At 35.9% G+C, this 16,789-nt stretch overlaps 1 protein-coding gene across 1 annotated transcript in view; it reads left to right on the top strand.

Moving 5' to 3' along the window:
• The first annotated feature begins 13,762 nt into the window (after positions 1-13,762).
• Positions 13,763-16,789, top strand: part of ANXA4 (annexin A4) — a 51,161-nt gene continuing 48,134 nt past the window's right edge. Inside the window, exon 1 of the mRNA XM_051975431.1 lies at positions 13,763-13,862. The gene's annotated coding sequence lies outside the window, so the exon portion shown is untranslated. The remainder of the gene's footprint in view (positions 13,863-16,789) is intronic.

Below are 16,789 nucleotides of genomic sequence, written 5' to 3'. Positions count from 1 at the left end.
CTGACTAAAGTCTTTTCAAGGTACTCTTGAAGGTACTTTTGAAGGAACCATGGTTCTACAACTTCTGTGTATCAGAAAAGAGGCTACTTTTGATCAGCAATTAGAATCTGTTATAAATCCAAAGTCTCTGAGACACATCATCACAACTTTCCAAAAAGGAGGAAATAATCAGTGGCTGTTACCTCCCAGAGTACAAGGATTTTGAGACTGTTAAATAAACATTAGTTTTCATTTAAAATCCCTTTCTGTAATTTATTCTGTGAAAATACTCCTGAGACTAATATGTCAGTTTTTCATGAGTTATCTTAGTACATAGATGGAGTGGACACAGGATAAATTTGTTTTCCCAAAGGAGCCTAAAGTCTTGCTTACTTCCTGATGCCTTTGCTGATATTTGTTAGCTAATCTTGCCAAACTGTATGCCTTACTCTGGATTAAACCAGTCTTGTGGCCAAACCTTTGTTACTGCAAAACATTCTGCTTGTGTGTCTTACTTATTCTGGAAAAGACTATCCATTCTCCATCAAAACTCTTCCCTTTTATAGTTTTCAAGCATAAATTCCTCTTGACCCTCCTAGGCAGTGGTCTCCAGTGTACCTTTGGATGTACTTTTGGACCCTAACATGCATGTCTAATATCTTTCTTTTTTAATAAATAATTTTGTTCTGATTCAATTAGAATTCCTCTATATTTGAGAGATGGATTTTTTTTATTGACAATTCCAATAAAAGTGCTAGGTGATCCTTAGATTCTTTAAATCATGATTTGAGTCATCTTTTTTCCCCCTTTAACAGCTAACATTTATATGGAGCTTACTATGTGCTAGACTCTGTGCTAAACACTTTACAATTATCTCATTTGATCTTTTTTTTAATAATTATAACTTTTTTATTGACAGAACCCACACCAGGGTAATTTTTTAGAACATTATCCCTTGCACTCACTTCTGTTCCTATTTTTTCCCTTCCTTCCCTCCACCCCCTCCCACAGATGGCATACAGTCCTATACATGTTAAATATGTCACAGTATATCCTAGATACAATATATGTGTGCAGAACCGAACAGTTCTCTTGTTGCACAGGGAGAATTGGATTCAGAAGGTAAAAATAACCTGGAAAGAAAAACAAAAATGCAAACAGTTTACATCCATTTCCCAGTGTTCTTTCTTTGGGTGTAGCTGCTTCTGTCCATCATTTATCAATTGAAACGGAGTTAGGTCTCTTTGTCAAAGAAATCCACTTCCATCAAAATACATTCTCATACAGTATTGTTGTTGAAGTATATAATGATCTCCTGGTTCTGCTCATTTCACTTAGCATCAGTTCATGTAAGTCTCTCCAAGCCTCTCTGTATTCATCCTGCTGCTCATTTTTTACAGAACAATAATATTCCATAACATTCATATACCACAATTTACCCAACCATTCTCCAATTGATGGCATCCATTCATTTTCTAATTTCTGGCCACTACAAACAGGGCTGCTACAAACATTTTGGCACATACAGGTCCCTTTCCCTTCTTTAGTATCTCTTTGGGGTATAAGCCCAGTAGTAGCACTGCTGGATCAAAGGATATCTCATTTGATCTTTATAAATAACCATGGAAAGTAGTTAGTGTTATTATCCCCATATTAAAGATGAAGAAATTGAGGTAAACAGAAGGTAAGTGGATTGTCCAAGGTCACACAGCTAGCAAGTGTCATATATGGACTTAGGTCTTGTACTTTTATCTAAGTTGACTGTCTTCTGGTAATTTAAAAATTATGCAATCAAAATGGGGTTTTATTTTTATCTACTTTCTAAAATAGTATATAATTTTTTCCAATTATATGTAAAGACAATTTTAACCTTCATTTAAAAATTTTTTGAGTTCTAAATTTTTCTCACTCCTCTCTTGTCTTCTCCTTCCTTAAAACAGTAAGCAATTGGATATAGGTTTTGCAATCATGTAAAACATTTCCATATTACTCATGCTGTGAAAAAAGAACAGACCAAAAGAGAAAAAAAAAAACTGTGAAAAAATAAGAAAGTGAAAATAGTGTGCTTTGGTCTTCATTCAGACTCTTATCAGTTCTTTCTTTGGATATGGACAGCATTTTCCACCATGAGTCCGTCGGAATGTTTTGGATTATTATATTTCTGAGAAGAGTTATCATTCATAGTTGATTTTTGTACAATGTTACTTTAGTATATACAATATTCTCCTGGATCTATTCACTTCACTCAGCATCAGTTCATGTACCTCTTTTCCAGGTTTTTTTCTAAAATCTGCCTGCTCATCATTTTTTATAGCAGTACTCAATTACATTCATAACATACAATTTGGCAAACTGGATTTTTTAAGCCATCAAAGCAATACTTGGATAAAAAGTTTCTTCACTATCTATTTCATTTTCATTTTCTTTCATTGCCTTGAATAAACTCATAGCTTTTGCCCAAATGGCTGCTATGCCAAGAGCAATGCACTTTTAAGAAATAGTATTTATTGAATTTTTCAATTTACACAACTAAAGATACTTTAGTTCTTTTGTAACCATTTCTATTCCTAATAGTTGACTGTAAGCCAAAATGAGGCTGATGAAGCTTTGGCTTTTCTATTATTTTGTTTGTCTACTTTTATAATATTCTATACCATAGATCCCTATTTTATTCTATTTTAAAGTTACTATGACCATATGCATGATGTTCAATTACATCAAATCTTTATTTTAATATGATAACAATTCTTCTTTTTTTGTACTAGTAGTGTTCTCATCTGAAGTGTTTTTCCTTTTTTTTTTTTATTGTATTAATGGCTCCTTAATAAAAATCAACATATCACATCAGCAACTTGCAATAATGAAATGCAGACTGATAAGTGCTCACACATTAAACCCCTCTACTAGGTCAAACCTGTTGCATTAATTGAATTTGGGTATCTTAAAATACAAGCTAGAATCACTTTATACTAACGAAACTGAATTTCACATTATTTATCCTTGCACTAATCTCAGCCAAACTCAGCCAAACCAAGCTCTATCTCTTTCCTAATATTATCCATCTTCATAACTACCCACTCCCCAGCCCTGCTTGTTTTTCCTATTGAGTTTGATATATTTCTACCCTCAACTCTCTGTTCATATTCTGTACTCCTTTGTCCATTTCAAATAATAATGACTTCATCTGATGCCTCCATCCTCCTTCATATTTGAATATTCTTCTCATGTACCCATCCTAATTATGAGAAAAAGCAAGTTCTATTACATTCTTCCTCTTTTCTCTACAAGTATATTTCTTCTTTTATCCTAGCTTCTCTTTCCCTTCTTCCAGACCCTCAAAACAGAATCAGTAGATTTTTTTTGTGTTCCATTTTTCTTATTTAATTCCCTCAATACCCTTTAAAGACTTCAAGGTTCTGAGGGACATTTCTTTCTTTCTCCTTTATTAGAATGTAAGCATACCTTCATTATAAAGACTTCTTCCTGTTATTCAAATTAATTTAGCTTTCTAGGTTCTTTTGGACTCTGTGTTTATAGTTCAAAGTTCCTAGCTGTAGTCTTTTCACAAATACTTGAAAGTCCTTTCTTCCACTTAAGTCCCAATTCCCCCCGCAGGTTTACAAGCTTTGCAGGATGAATTATTATTGGTTGTTAGTATTTACCATGCTCTATTGCAAGAACTCTTCTTGTTTTTCAAAGAAACTGCTACATCTTTATGTGTGACTCTGATTCTAGTTCCCTGGTACTCGAACTTCCTATTTTGGATATTTGTAGTATTTTCTCTCTGATGAGGGAGTTACAGATTTTGGCTATGACATTCCTGGGACTTTTTTCCTTTTGGAAGTGGGCAATGAGTTATTTGTATTTTAATTTTTTCATTTGGTTCTAATAGATCTGGACAATTTTAATTTATAATTTCTTGAACCATATTGTTCTTTTTCTTTCTTTTTTTTTTAATCAGAAAGTATAGTGATTTTTAAAATATTTTCTTCTTGGTCTATTTTCTAGGCCAATTATCTTTTATATCTGATATCTTAGATTTCCTTTTTCTTTTTTTCAATCTGATTTTGATGTAATGGTACTTGCTGGCATTAATTTGTTTGGTCTGTTCTAGTTTTCAGGGATTATATTTCTTGAGCAAGGTTTACAACTTTCTCTGCTAAGTTACTTATTTTCTGTAATATTCTTCTCTGAAATGTAATGTTCTCTTTTGGGGGTTTTCTTGGGGTCTCTGAAGGCAGCCTTTGTTTCAGTTCAGTAATCACCACAAATGCAGCCAGGGATTAAATCCTTTTTTTTATATATTTTTATATAAAAATCCTTTATTGTCTCCTTCAAAGTCCTATCTCCTTCACTTGGGGCTTGGCTAGTTTTTCTGGAGACCTTCTGGATCTTGGTTTCAGTGGAGAAGCAAAGCCTGCCACCACTTTTCTGGTCTTTCCTAGTTCTGATTCTGGGGGAGTTTGTCCGAGTTTATATGATCTCTTATCAAAGGTAAATTAAGACCTAAATTCACGCTCACATTGACAATTTAACAACTAGTCCTTGGAATTTGGAGCTTATTCCAGCAAACCTTTCCTCCAGTTCCCCCTACTCAGCTCCCATCTGCAAACCTTTAATCTTTATTATTTTTTTTATCATTGCAACATGTTTTCTAATATATTTTTCATCATCCTGTTCTCTTTCCATTTTTGCAATGAAGTCAGCACTCATGAATTTGTAGTCAGAGGATCTGAATTCAAATATCACTTTTATTGATTCCTCCTTCTGTATACTCAAGCAGGTCATTAACATTCCTTATCCTCAGTTTTCTCATCTGTAAAATAAGATAGATAGAAGACTCAATCCTTGAAGATCTATGATATCATATTGATAAGATCTTATAGAGTTCTTCATAGGATTTCTTCCTTACCAGAACAGATATTGGCATATATGTTGTAAATATTTTCATGGTATACTTTTGGTAATTCAATACAAAACTGACCCCACATCCCATAAAACATTTCTTATTACATTTGTTAAAATACATAAATATAATTTTAAAAAAGTTAAAATACATTTCAGCATTTCTTTTATTTTCTTCTCTAAAGATTTCTGAGTCTTCCTTCCAATTAGCTTCAACATCTTTTTATCTTTTAATTCCATTTATTCTGAAAATATCAAGATGGAGATAATTCCATTCCTTTTTATATTAAGTCTACTCTCTGGTCCCTTTATTTTATTGTTTTATTTTTACTATATTTTAAGTTCCAAACTTTCTTCTTCCCTCCTCATCCTGTACTAGAGAAGGCCACCATTTGACATATATATGTGTATATATATATGTAATATGTAAAATCATACCTCTATTTATCAGTCCTTTCTCTGGGATTGGATAGCATCTTCCTTCACAAGTCCTTTGTAGTTGATTTGAGTATTTATAATACTCAGAACAACTTAGTGATTCAATCTCACATTTAGAATATCAGGAGCTAACAGTAAGAACTACTTTGAGGACTGTATGATTCTTAGCATCCATGTACCCTTTCCCATCACTTTACTAACATCACAGCAGAAACAGAAGGGGGCAAAACAGGACTGAGGATAAGCTATTTTCCTTTGTCTCATAGGTTGCATGGCCAAAGTATACATTAACAAATAACTATATCAAAAAGTAAACACACTCTATTATCAGGAGTCTACTCAAAGATTTTTCAGCATAGTAGGATGTATCACAATTTACATTTATCGGGCATGGTCTTCAAGACCACAGGGTTACCTCTATACCAGGCCCTGATGAGACATCATCGTGCATACCACAGTACTCCCATGACCTAGGAGATATTTTTATCAATTACTTTGTTTGAAATTATTATCTGATGACCAACCATCTAGGTATTGATGACAGGAGCAAAGTTGCTTCAGCTGAGATAGCAGCACTTTTTTGGATCATCTTCTTAGACAGAAGTCCATATAATTTTGGTGGATCCTTGATCCCTTTGGCAATTTGATAAAACCCTAAGGACTTCCTAGCACAATGATTTTAAATATATAAAGTACATAGGATAACAAAAGAAAACAATTATATCAAAACATAATTGTAAAAACATAATAGTTCATAGACTCCAGTTCAAGATTCCTGCTCTAAGACATCACCTTGGTAGTTTGAGGGAATATCTGAAAATGTATTTCATATCCAGCATTCTTAATTTTTTTCCTTTTCAGTTATTTCTGGACCCCTAAAGTTAATATTTTAAAAAAAGGAATAAAAACAGCTAGATATCAAGCACATAGAGTACTCAACTTAAAATTAGGAGGACTTTTGAGTTCAAATCCTGCTTTAGATACTTACAGTGTATCCCTAAGCAAGCCATTTTACTCTTTGCCTCAGTATACTCATCTGTAAAAAATAGAGAAAATAATAGAACCTATTTCCTAGAATAATTGTAAGGATTAAATGAGAAAATATTTGTGAAATACTTTGCAAACATTAAAATGTTATATTTCTTATTTAACCTTGATCAGATTGCTTGCTATCTTAGGGAGGAGGGAAGTGAGGGAGGCAAGAAAGGGAGGAAGAACAATTTGGAACACCAAATTTTACAAAAATGAATGTTGAAAACTATCACTACATGTATTTGGAAAAATAAAGTACTATTGAAAAATTAGTGTATGTTAAATATTTTGTTTTAAGCATATATTTTGTTATGTAGGAAAGGTTATTCTTATATACAAGCAATGTCTAGTTTTTATATTGAGTAGCTTTTCTAGAGGGGATACTAATATTCCCATTTGGGGGAAAGTCTAGAACTTAATTTTAAGAGATTTTCCTTGGATCTCCAGGTTTGGGACTATGGACCAAAAGCTTCAAAAAAAAAAAAAAAACCCTGATTCTTTCCTCTTTTCAGTCTGGTTCCCCTGGTTTTAAATCCAGACTATCGGAATCCAGAGCAGGCATCCTGAAAGTAGATAGCTATGGCAGGGGTGCACTAGTTTAGACTGGCCCACTAGAATCAATTGTTCAACAATCAGGGTTACTCTACCTGTCAGGGACACCCACCTTACCAAAGTATTTAAGCATTCAATGATTAAGCATACAATGGTCTTTGTCTTTGGTAATTGAGAGAGACCATTCACCATCAGTTGATTGATTATTTGCTAGTTCAATTAACAAATTGATTATTAATTACCCAGAAATCCTGATTTCTTAGTTTTTCATTCAAGTTTGATATTGGAATGAAATGAAATTAACTATAACTGACATCTGAAGAAAGATGCTAAGTGCATTCATAAATAGAAGCATGTATAGCACTTATATAGCAATTTGTGTCTAGGGCAGGACTATGGGAAGAAAAAAATTACTTCATAATTTTGTTATATATTTGAAAGGAATATCAAGTTGTTCACAGTAGATTTATATTTTCATATGCAATCATCTTTTTATTGTATTATGTTATGGAAATGCTTGTTTTTATTTCCAGAAATTAAAAATAAAATTAATCAAAAAGGAATGAAATGAAACACTCATAACAAATCCAATAGTTGACAAAAGGAGGTTGACTTAGACATAGCAGAGAAGGATATTCACAATAATATTCAATAAAAACTCTACCTTAGATCAGCTAAATGAAGGTTTCCTGACTTTATGTGTCAAAGACATGGCTATCTGCCTATAGAACATAAGAACCCAGATGGAGCTTCTAATGATTTGTTGTATTCAAGTGACCAAGGAACAGACTGAAAGCCTTTAATTTGGTGAGCCAACTGTATTTCCAAGAGAATTTTCATATCTTCTCAGTATAAAAAATTTATATAGATAAATAGATGTATACACACATACATATATCTGTGTATACACACACACACAGAACTGTAGATCAATATTTACATATAGATGTGTATATGTGCATGCATGCAGATGGGCAAACATGATTGTCTAAATATAAAGACAACTCAGCTTGAGTATGGCATAATGGTCTAGTTTGGGATCTAACTCTCCCTCGCTAAAAGATCCTGATATTCCTGCATTTGTGGGGAAGAGAAAGAGGGTCAGAGTTGGGCACTTTTTCCTTCTTTCACCTATCTCAAAGAGGGATATAAGGAAAGAACTGTATTTCTATTTACCATGTATCAAATATTGGACATCTAGGGAACAAAATTTGGGGGCTCAGGATAAATACCACATTCTATAATAGTTCTCAAGTGAAAGATAAGAATGTAGTTTACTATTGATAAATCCTCACCAAATAATGGTTACACAAAAGATCATTATGAAGAGCTAGTGAATCTCTTTATCAAAAGTAAGCAATCTAAAAAATTGGAGACATTTTACAGATTAGGATAAACAATAGAACACACCAGAGTGAACCAGAGTTCTTTGGTTTGGGAGTAAGATAAAAATATCTCCAAAGGAACAAGTAATCCTCTCAGTTTCTCTCAAGCCACCGAACAAGTTAGAAGACTTCATGTTCTCAGATTTGAATTGTTTTTTTTTCCCCCCCAGGCTTTTTCTTCAGCTGATTTAACTCCTTGGTCACTATAGCAAGCTCGTTCAATAGTACATTCTGATTTTTCTTAGTACCTATTTCACAGGTAAGGTTCATATGAGATTACTTATTTAAAGGACTTTGCAGACATTCATTTTGTGTATATATATGTACACACACACACATATACATATACGCACACACACATACACACACTTTGTATGTTCTTTTTTTTTTCTGCATGTAAATGGTATTTTCCATTCAAAGTTCATTGAAATTGCTTTGGATCACTGAATTGTTGAGAACAACTATAACTATTAAAGTTGATCATCACCCAATCTTGCTGATGCACATATATATCTTATAAAACATTATTATTAGTTTACTAATAAGAACCCCATGGGATAAATATAAGTATGATTTCTATTTCACAAGTAACAGAGTCGTACAGTAGGAAAAACTTTGGCTATAGCATGTTAGGTTGTTTTCTTGGCAAAGATATAGAGTGGTTTGTCTTATTCTTCTCCAGCTCATTTTACAAATAGGGAAACCGAGGCAAACAGTTTTAAGTGACTTGTTCACTTAAGTCACACAGTCACACAACTATTAAGTGTCTAAGGTCAGATTTAACTCAAGAAAATGAGTCTTCAGGATTTCAGGGCTAGCATACTATATCTTTGTCACTGAGCTGCCCTGGACCTGAGTTCAAATTTAACCTTTGATACTTATGATCTTTGCGACTATGGGTAAGTTATTATTTCCCTGAGCCAGTTTCCTCATCTGTAAAATGAGGAGTCTTGACTTCTGAGGTACCTTCCAGCTCTAGAACTAGATGAAATTCAAAGAGATTAAATAATTTACTCACCTCATGTAAGAATCAAGTAGAACTAAGACTTGAATCCAGGTCACTTGATTTCAAGCCTAATATTCTGTAACTCCATCTTGCTTCTCTATATCTTCTTCATTATTTGTTCACTGGTACATCCAGCCTCAAAGCTCTTATATTCCTGAAGTCCCCAACTTTGCTCCAAATAAGAAATTCTCTGTTATATGGATTAACAAGTGTCAATGTAGAGGGGTGCTGTACTCTCTTTCCTATGGAAATTAAAAAACAAACAAACAGGATCCTTTCCAAGCCCTCCCTGCACAGCTTAATTTATTCTGTAATAGGAACATTTCCCATCTTTTTCAAAGGTTGGAAATCTCTTTCCAAATCCGTCTCTCTCTCCCATCACTAATGCCTTCCCTCTGAGACAACCTTCCATTTATCTTTTCCATATCTTGTATGTACATAGTTGTTTGCACATGGTCACCTCCATCAGAATGTGAGGTTCTGATGGGTAGAGACTGTTTTTGTCTTTCTTTTTATCCTCAGCATGTAGCATAGAGCCTCACACAGAGTAAGCACTTAGTAAACGCTTTTTGATTAACAATTCATTGCAATATTAAGTTCATAACTAAAATTTAGGTCACCATCAGATATTGCGCTTATTAGGCACATAAACAAAAATAAGAATTTAAATGGTTGCAGTCTGGATTTAACCATGTGATTCCATTTTTGATTCACTGCTAAAGACAGATTCCTATTGTTTCTTCTGTTTCTTTCTCTTCAAATCGAGCAGGAAGCAAAGTGGGAAGAGTGACAAGAACCCTCTGATTAAATAGAATCTAAACTCATGCCCCTTTCACCTCCCATTTTAACAGGTGGCAAAAAGATGCATAGTGTCCAGGTAGTGCTGGTAGTTAAAAGTCACCTAGTTAAAGTAGTTAAAAGTCAGCTTTCTGTAGTCTCTGTCCATAGCATCCTTTCTGATTGCTCTCTTTCAAGAAGGTATTCCAATAGAATCCAGGAGGAAGGGTGGGATGGATGGACAGATTCAGAGATCAAATTCACACACTTATCCTGTCTGCCCACCTTGATTTGCCTAATATGTGGAATGGAATCTCTTCCAGGTTCTCCTCAGAAGTCTTAATGATAAGAAGGAAAAAAAAAAGCCTTCAAAGTAATAAGTTTTGGGATAGAATCCATTAGACCACTTCCAGAGTTTTATATGTCTATGGCAATGATGACTAAGCAGTAAATAGCTCAGAAGCCAAAGAGTTACCCAGATCCAGTGTAGCCTAACCAGAATTCTATCAAGGGCCCAAATTGAATGCTTTTTCCATTATGACATGATGACTCCCACAATCTTTTCTGGGGATATTTCAATACACAACTGTAGGTTCCCAGGAGCAGCCCAGGTTTGCACATATAAAATATATAGAGTCATAATTATTTTAAAATATAATTTAAAAAATATTTTTAAAACAACTTCGAGGTTAATATTAATATTTAACTAGTATTTATACAGCACTTTGAGGTTTGAAAAGCTTTTTACAAATATCACCTCACTTTTATCTTCATACCAACCCAAGTAGGTGCTAAACATTACTCTCATTTTACACATGAGTATACTGGTGCAGGCAAAAATTTAGTAGCTTCCCTAGGGTCCCACAGCCAGTAAATACTTGAGGTTAGATTTTAATTCAAAACTATCTTATTTCCAAGTTTAATACTTTATCTGCTGTGCCTAGCTAAGGGGTGAATGACTGGTGATTGAGTGAAAGCAAGGAGCCCAAGTGGAAGGAAGGTCGCACCAGAGCTGAAAGCTTAGGTACAGCCATTAACTTCAGGTAGAACATTGCCTCTTTAGATTGCCAAGACATCCTTCAGATATATACAGACAATACATACTTATTTGCCTTTACGTATCACACATCTGTTTTGAGGTGAACTGATTCTTTCAGTTAGTCACTTATTAAGCTTTTCTCATAGACCACACACAGTTCTAACTGTTAAGAATACAAAAAAAAGGCAAAATATGGTTCCTGCTCTTATAGAGATCACATTCTAATGGTAGAGACAACTTGCAAACAATTATGTATAGTTACATATTCTGTCCTTTTCAGTCATGTCTGATGCTTTGTGATCCTATTTGGAATTCTCTTGGCAAAGATAATTGAGTGGTTGCCATTTCCTTCTTTAGTTCATTTTACAAATGAGGAAACTGAGGCAAACAGGGTTAGTGATTTGCCCAGGGTCATGCAGCTAAAAATTGTCTGAGGCCAGATTTGTAATTAGGAAGATGAATCTTCCTGTCTACAGACCTGGTACTCTATTCACTTCCATAAGTAGCTGTCTCAGAGATAATATACATACAGAGTAAATGGGAGGTAATGTTAATTGGAAGGCACTAGCAGTAGTTCTGTAAGGTTAGTACAGCACTGATCATTGGGAGCCCAGTGCCATTGTCTTTGGGGTAAATCACCATCCCAGTCCCTTCAACTAATAATGTAGCTATGTAAAGAACACTAGGACTGGAGTCAAGAATAGTTCACATCCAGTTTCAGAGATTTACTAGCTATGTATCCCTGAACAAGTCATTTGATAAAATTCATAAAGCATTTGCATTTTGGTCACTGAAAGGCAGCTAGGATTTGACTGCTAGTGCTAGCTCTCTACTTACTTAGCCATGTAACTTTACATAAGTCATTGAATATCAGCTTCCTCCTTTGGGAAATGAGACTCCAAAGTCTTTTCTAACTCTGAAATCCTTATACTCAAGAGACAATCATTATTGAATGTTTTGGCTATTAATTTTAGCTTTCATTTCTATGGTAATTTAGCTACATAGAACTCTCCCCATGACAACCCGTGGAAGTACCAATATTATTGTTCTAATTTGACAGATGAGTATATTAAAGGTTTGGAGGTGGAGTGATTTGCCCAGTCACAAAGCTAGTAAATGTCAGAACTAGGTTTTGAACCTTGGTCTCCTGGCTCCCAGTTCAGTGCTCTTTTCACTAAGAGAGCAAGGTCTCTAGAGAGAACTTTGAGGTTCTCCACCCAAGTCTGTCACCAGATGACAGAAGTATTTACAATGTAACCCCCATCCTTAGGCGTTTTCATTTCCCTCGAGGAGAGAACTGTAATTTCTAAGACATGTTTGCTTTTTTTTTTTTTTTTTTAAGAGGCTTGAAATTTGTTACTGTTTTCACTTTGTGTTCTTTTCTCTTGCTGTCACTTCCACTTTTCAGATCTAAACATACTTTCCAGTTGTGTTTGGTTACCTAAGTGTAATAATTACTCGGAATGAATTAAATCCTGCCACCCCTGAAAGAGAAACTGTAATTTCCAGTGGAGGAAAAAAATCACTCAAAGCCCTTCTCTCCAGTCTAAATCAGCAAATTAGAAATTCGGTTTATACAAAAGTCTTTTTACACATGAGAGAGAAGATTGTTAACGTAAAGTGACTTGGACCAAGTTTTACAGACCTGAATTCCATCCCAAGCTAGTGAACTTACAGGTTATCAAAAGGGTACAAGGATTCACTGATATCACCAGTGGATCCTGTAGGAGATAATTTTCTCCTACTTTGTAAATTAAGGCACTTTTGACATGTTCACTTAAAACTTATAAAATGTTTAGAATTTGATGTAACTATGAAGAAATTGAGGCAGAGAAGAGAATCTTTCTTTTTTTTCCCTTTTTTTTTTTTTTTAGAGTTGCTTGAAGATACTTGATAAGTTGAAGAATCTCAATTCAAATCCTGACCTTTCTACTTACGTCCCGGTTTTTTCGTCTTGATACTAAACATGCCAATCTGCCTCCAGACTTTTCATTAGTAGTTCGGATGATAGGACAGTTTTTCTAAATTGGAATAAAATGGAATTTGAGCTCCAAACCACCACATGGTTTCCCAGTGTGGGTGGGGACAGGATCGGTTTTCTGGCTTCCTGTGGGAGTAGGTGCGCCTCTTAAGTGAATGTGCTCCACAATCCGAAAAACAGTACGGCATAAACCAGGTGAGGGGGCGTGTGAGCCCAGGGAATCGGAAGCTGGAGATCCTAAAATCTATTCCCGAAACTAGCTTTAGAGACCATTTAGTACCGTTTAGTTTAAAAACTATGGCGCAGAGAACCACGTCCAGCAGATATTAAGTTGCACAGTGGAGCTTTGAATCCACACCTTTTGGTTCCAAGCCCAACGCCCTTTCCACTACATCAGAAGCAAACGGGCCTCTGGGGCTGCTGCTCAGAAGTTTCTGAAAGTAGCCTCAGCTTTGGGTATGTAGAGGCTACTCTGGGCCGGGGTGGAGTCAGGGGAAAGGCTAGTTGGTGTCCAATAACTCATAGCCAGGTGTTATTTATTAGCCTGGGGAGTAAAATTTCCGGGACCATAGGGGAAGCGGGTAAGGAACGTCTTGAAACCGACACTGTCTCCGCCCCAAAGCAGGACGGACTAGCCCAGCCCAGCCCAGCCCAGCCCAGCCCAGCCCAGACTAGCTCTGCCCGTTGTAGTCAATATATGAATTGCCCAAAGTGCACAGAGTGGGTCTGAGCTCAGAAAGGGCAGACTGTGACTGCGCTCCCGCCGTGGTAAGGAAATCCCTTGTAGGGAGATCTCTTGGGCTGCGGGAAGGACTAGCAGGGAGTGGCCTTAAGGATGACTGTACCGCCGGCCGATTGGTGTTCTGACTTGTTCTTTGAACACCTTTCGGGGGGATTTCACAGCCCCATTTGGGGACTTTGCGTCAGGATTCATCAATGTGGGGACGCTCCTCGACTCCCCTAGGGGTCAAGCAGAGTCTCCTGGCTGAGGAGTAGGGAAACTCGGAGGGAGGGAGGGAGTACAGCGCACCCTCAGTAGGTTCCGCACCCATCCCATCTTAATCTGGGTATGGGAGGCTCCTCTGGAGCGCTCACAGAGCTGGGAGGCCCTCTGTGGTGCTGGGCCTCGAGTATTCCTCCGGAATGAGTGGAGCAGACTAGAATGAATGCCTCCAGGCCGGCGAGGTGCCTGTGAAGTGCCCGGGAGGTGCCAGCTGCTCGCCTTGGGATTTGATGCAGGCAACAAACCTTTTGGAGAAACCCATTAGGGAACTGGGGAGTGAGTGCTCCCTGGTGCTCTTTGGTGCCAAAGACTGTTATTATTTCTTGCACAATCAAGCGAATTTGTCATGTTTTTACATTTAGTTGGTTGGAGTTCCAGAGATTGTGGGTGTTAAGCATGCTTTGAAAGTCTGGAGTTCTTTGTCGAAATCCTAGTCCTGCTGACGGTATCAGCTGATTTACTATCTCACTTGGTTGCTGTGAGGAAAGTGTGTAAATTTTAAAGTGCTATAAAAAAGTTGAGTTATTAGAGGCGGTCAAAAGCTCTGATTTTGGAATTAGGGGGCCTGGATTTGGCTCCGGTGCTGCCACTCACAATGACTCTCCGAATCTCAGTTTCCTGATGGTAAAATAAAAGGATTGAGCTTGACTGAGAGGTTTTACATTTTTATGTGACTCATAAACCTTTTTGGCAGTCTGTTGAAGTCTTTGGACCCCTTCTCAGAATAAGGATTTTAAATGCACAAAATAAAGATGATGATGAAGGAAATCAATTATATATATTGAAATATAGCTTTATACACACATGTGTATATGTATGTAGATATAGACATGTACATGCATACATATACACGTGTGTATGCATACATGTATAAAATTCAAGGATTCCAGCTTAAGATGGGCTACAGTTTTTTTTTTTTTTCCTAAGACTAGAGAGCAAATGTATGTTCTTTTCCAATTCTATATCTTATTAGGCCAGAAGAAATTAGATGCCTGTGACTGTCATTGGTACCACAGGTAGGACTATTTTGCCTAAATATGGCCCAGCCTGTTTATTTCAGTCATTATTACTTTTATTTTTTAAATTAAAAAGTTTACTATGAGACCCTAGCAATCATTCTAGATTAACTTTAATGAGAGAGAAGAGAGTGGGTTCTGTGGAAGAGAAATAAGTCTGGACTAGTGGAGGAAAAGAAATTGCCAAAAATAGAGCTTCACAGGTACAAAAATTGTGACTTCAGGGACAGCCATGAAAAAAAGGTCTTGGATGGAAAATGATATTTAAACTGCTTGGAAGGAGCTAAAGATTCTAAAAAGATGGAATATATTCTAGGCATAGGAGATTATGCTTTAGGCAAAATGTACTGAATTCTAACAGCAACAAATAGGCCTTTAGGAGAGTAATTTGAAATGTAACACCTGATATTACTGAGCACTTAAGTTAGCTACCTGCTTTACTGACACCTTTTTGTTAGCAATCCTGTAACTTAGGCACTGTAAATATTATTTTCCCTATTTTACAGATGAGGAGATAGAGGCTCTGAAAGGATTTACTATTAGTCACACAGCTAGGAGTTGTCAGAGACAGGATTTGAACCCAGGTCCTGAACTAAATACAGAAAGAGATTGTTGTTTTGCAGTTGTTTTAAACTCATCATAACCTCATTTGGGTTTTCTTGGCAAAAATATTGGAGTAATTTGTCATTTCCTTCTCCAAATTATTTTACAGATGAGGAAACTGAGGCAAACAGGTTTAAGTGACTTGCCCAGGGTCACATAAGTCACTTAAGTCACAATAAGTGACTGAGGCTAGATTTGTACTCAGGAAGATGAGGCTTTCCTGACTTCCAGCCTGGCACTCTATGCATTATGCCACTAGTTGAAAGGGGAGGTTGGAGTCAATTCAGACTGAATTCCATCCAGTTTTTGTGTATATACATTTCCTTACATAATTTCCAGAAGGGGAACATACTAATTCTATAGAACAGAAGGTCCATGGCTTTCTCTTTTATTTTTATTTATTGTTTTATTTTCAAACAATTTGAAAATCCTAAAATAGAAGTTGTAGCAAGATTTTATTCAGTTTATTTTTTTCTCAATAGCATTTTATTTTTCTAAATCATGTAACATTTTTGCAACATTCATTTTTGTAAAATTTTGTGTTTCAAATTTTTCTCCTTTCCTCCCTTACTTCCCCTCTCCCCAAGACAGCAAGCAATCTGATATAAATTAAATATCTGCTATCCTTTTAAATATATTTTCATATGTGTTATGTCATGCAAGAAAAATCAGACCAAGAGTTTTTCTTTTATTTTTTTCTTCACTAGTATTTGGTTTAGGATCATTTTGTTCTTTGAGAATCTGAAGGAATAAGAAAACCTAAAAATGAGAATTTTTCATGCCTTTCCAAAACATACACACACACACACACACACCCCTACAACCTCTACCTTATAGGCTTTCAAGGGGGAGGGGAGGAAAAATATCCCCATAAGTTATAGTTTACAAATTCATTTGCTTACCTCCAATCCTTTATTTGTTTTCCTGCTAGTGTTGCTTAGTCTAATCCTTAAACCCTTCCAGGTGTGGCAGCAACTTTTGACTACCATCCCAGTTCTACTTTTAAATTTATGTCAGAATAATTTATTAACCAAATCTTGTATTTCCCTCTCTCTCCCCCACCCTGCCCTTAC

Source organism: Antechinus flavipes, chromosome 2, assembly GCF_016432865.1.
Source record: "Antechinus flavipes isolate AdamAnt ecotype Samford, QLD, Australia chromosome 2, AdamAnt_v2, whole genome shotgun sequence".
Classification (NCBI taxonomy): Eukaryota; Metazoa; Chordata; class Mammalia; order Dasyuromorphia; family Dasyuridae; genus Antechinus; species Antechinus flavipes.
The sequence above is the reverse complement of the archived record's forward strand: the minus strand, read 5'-3'. Positions and strand labels throughout refer to the sequence as shown.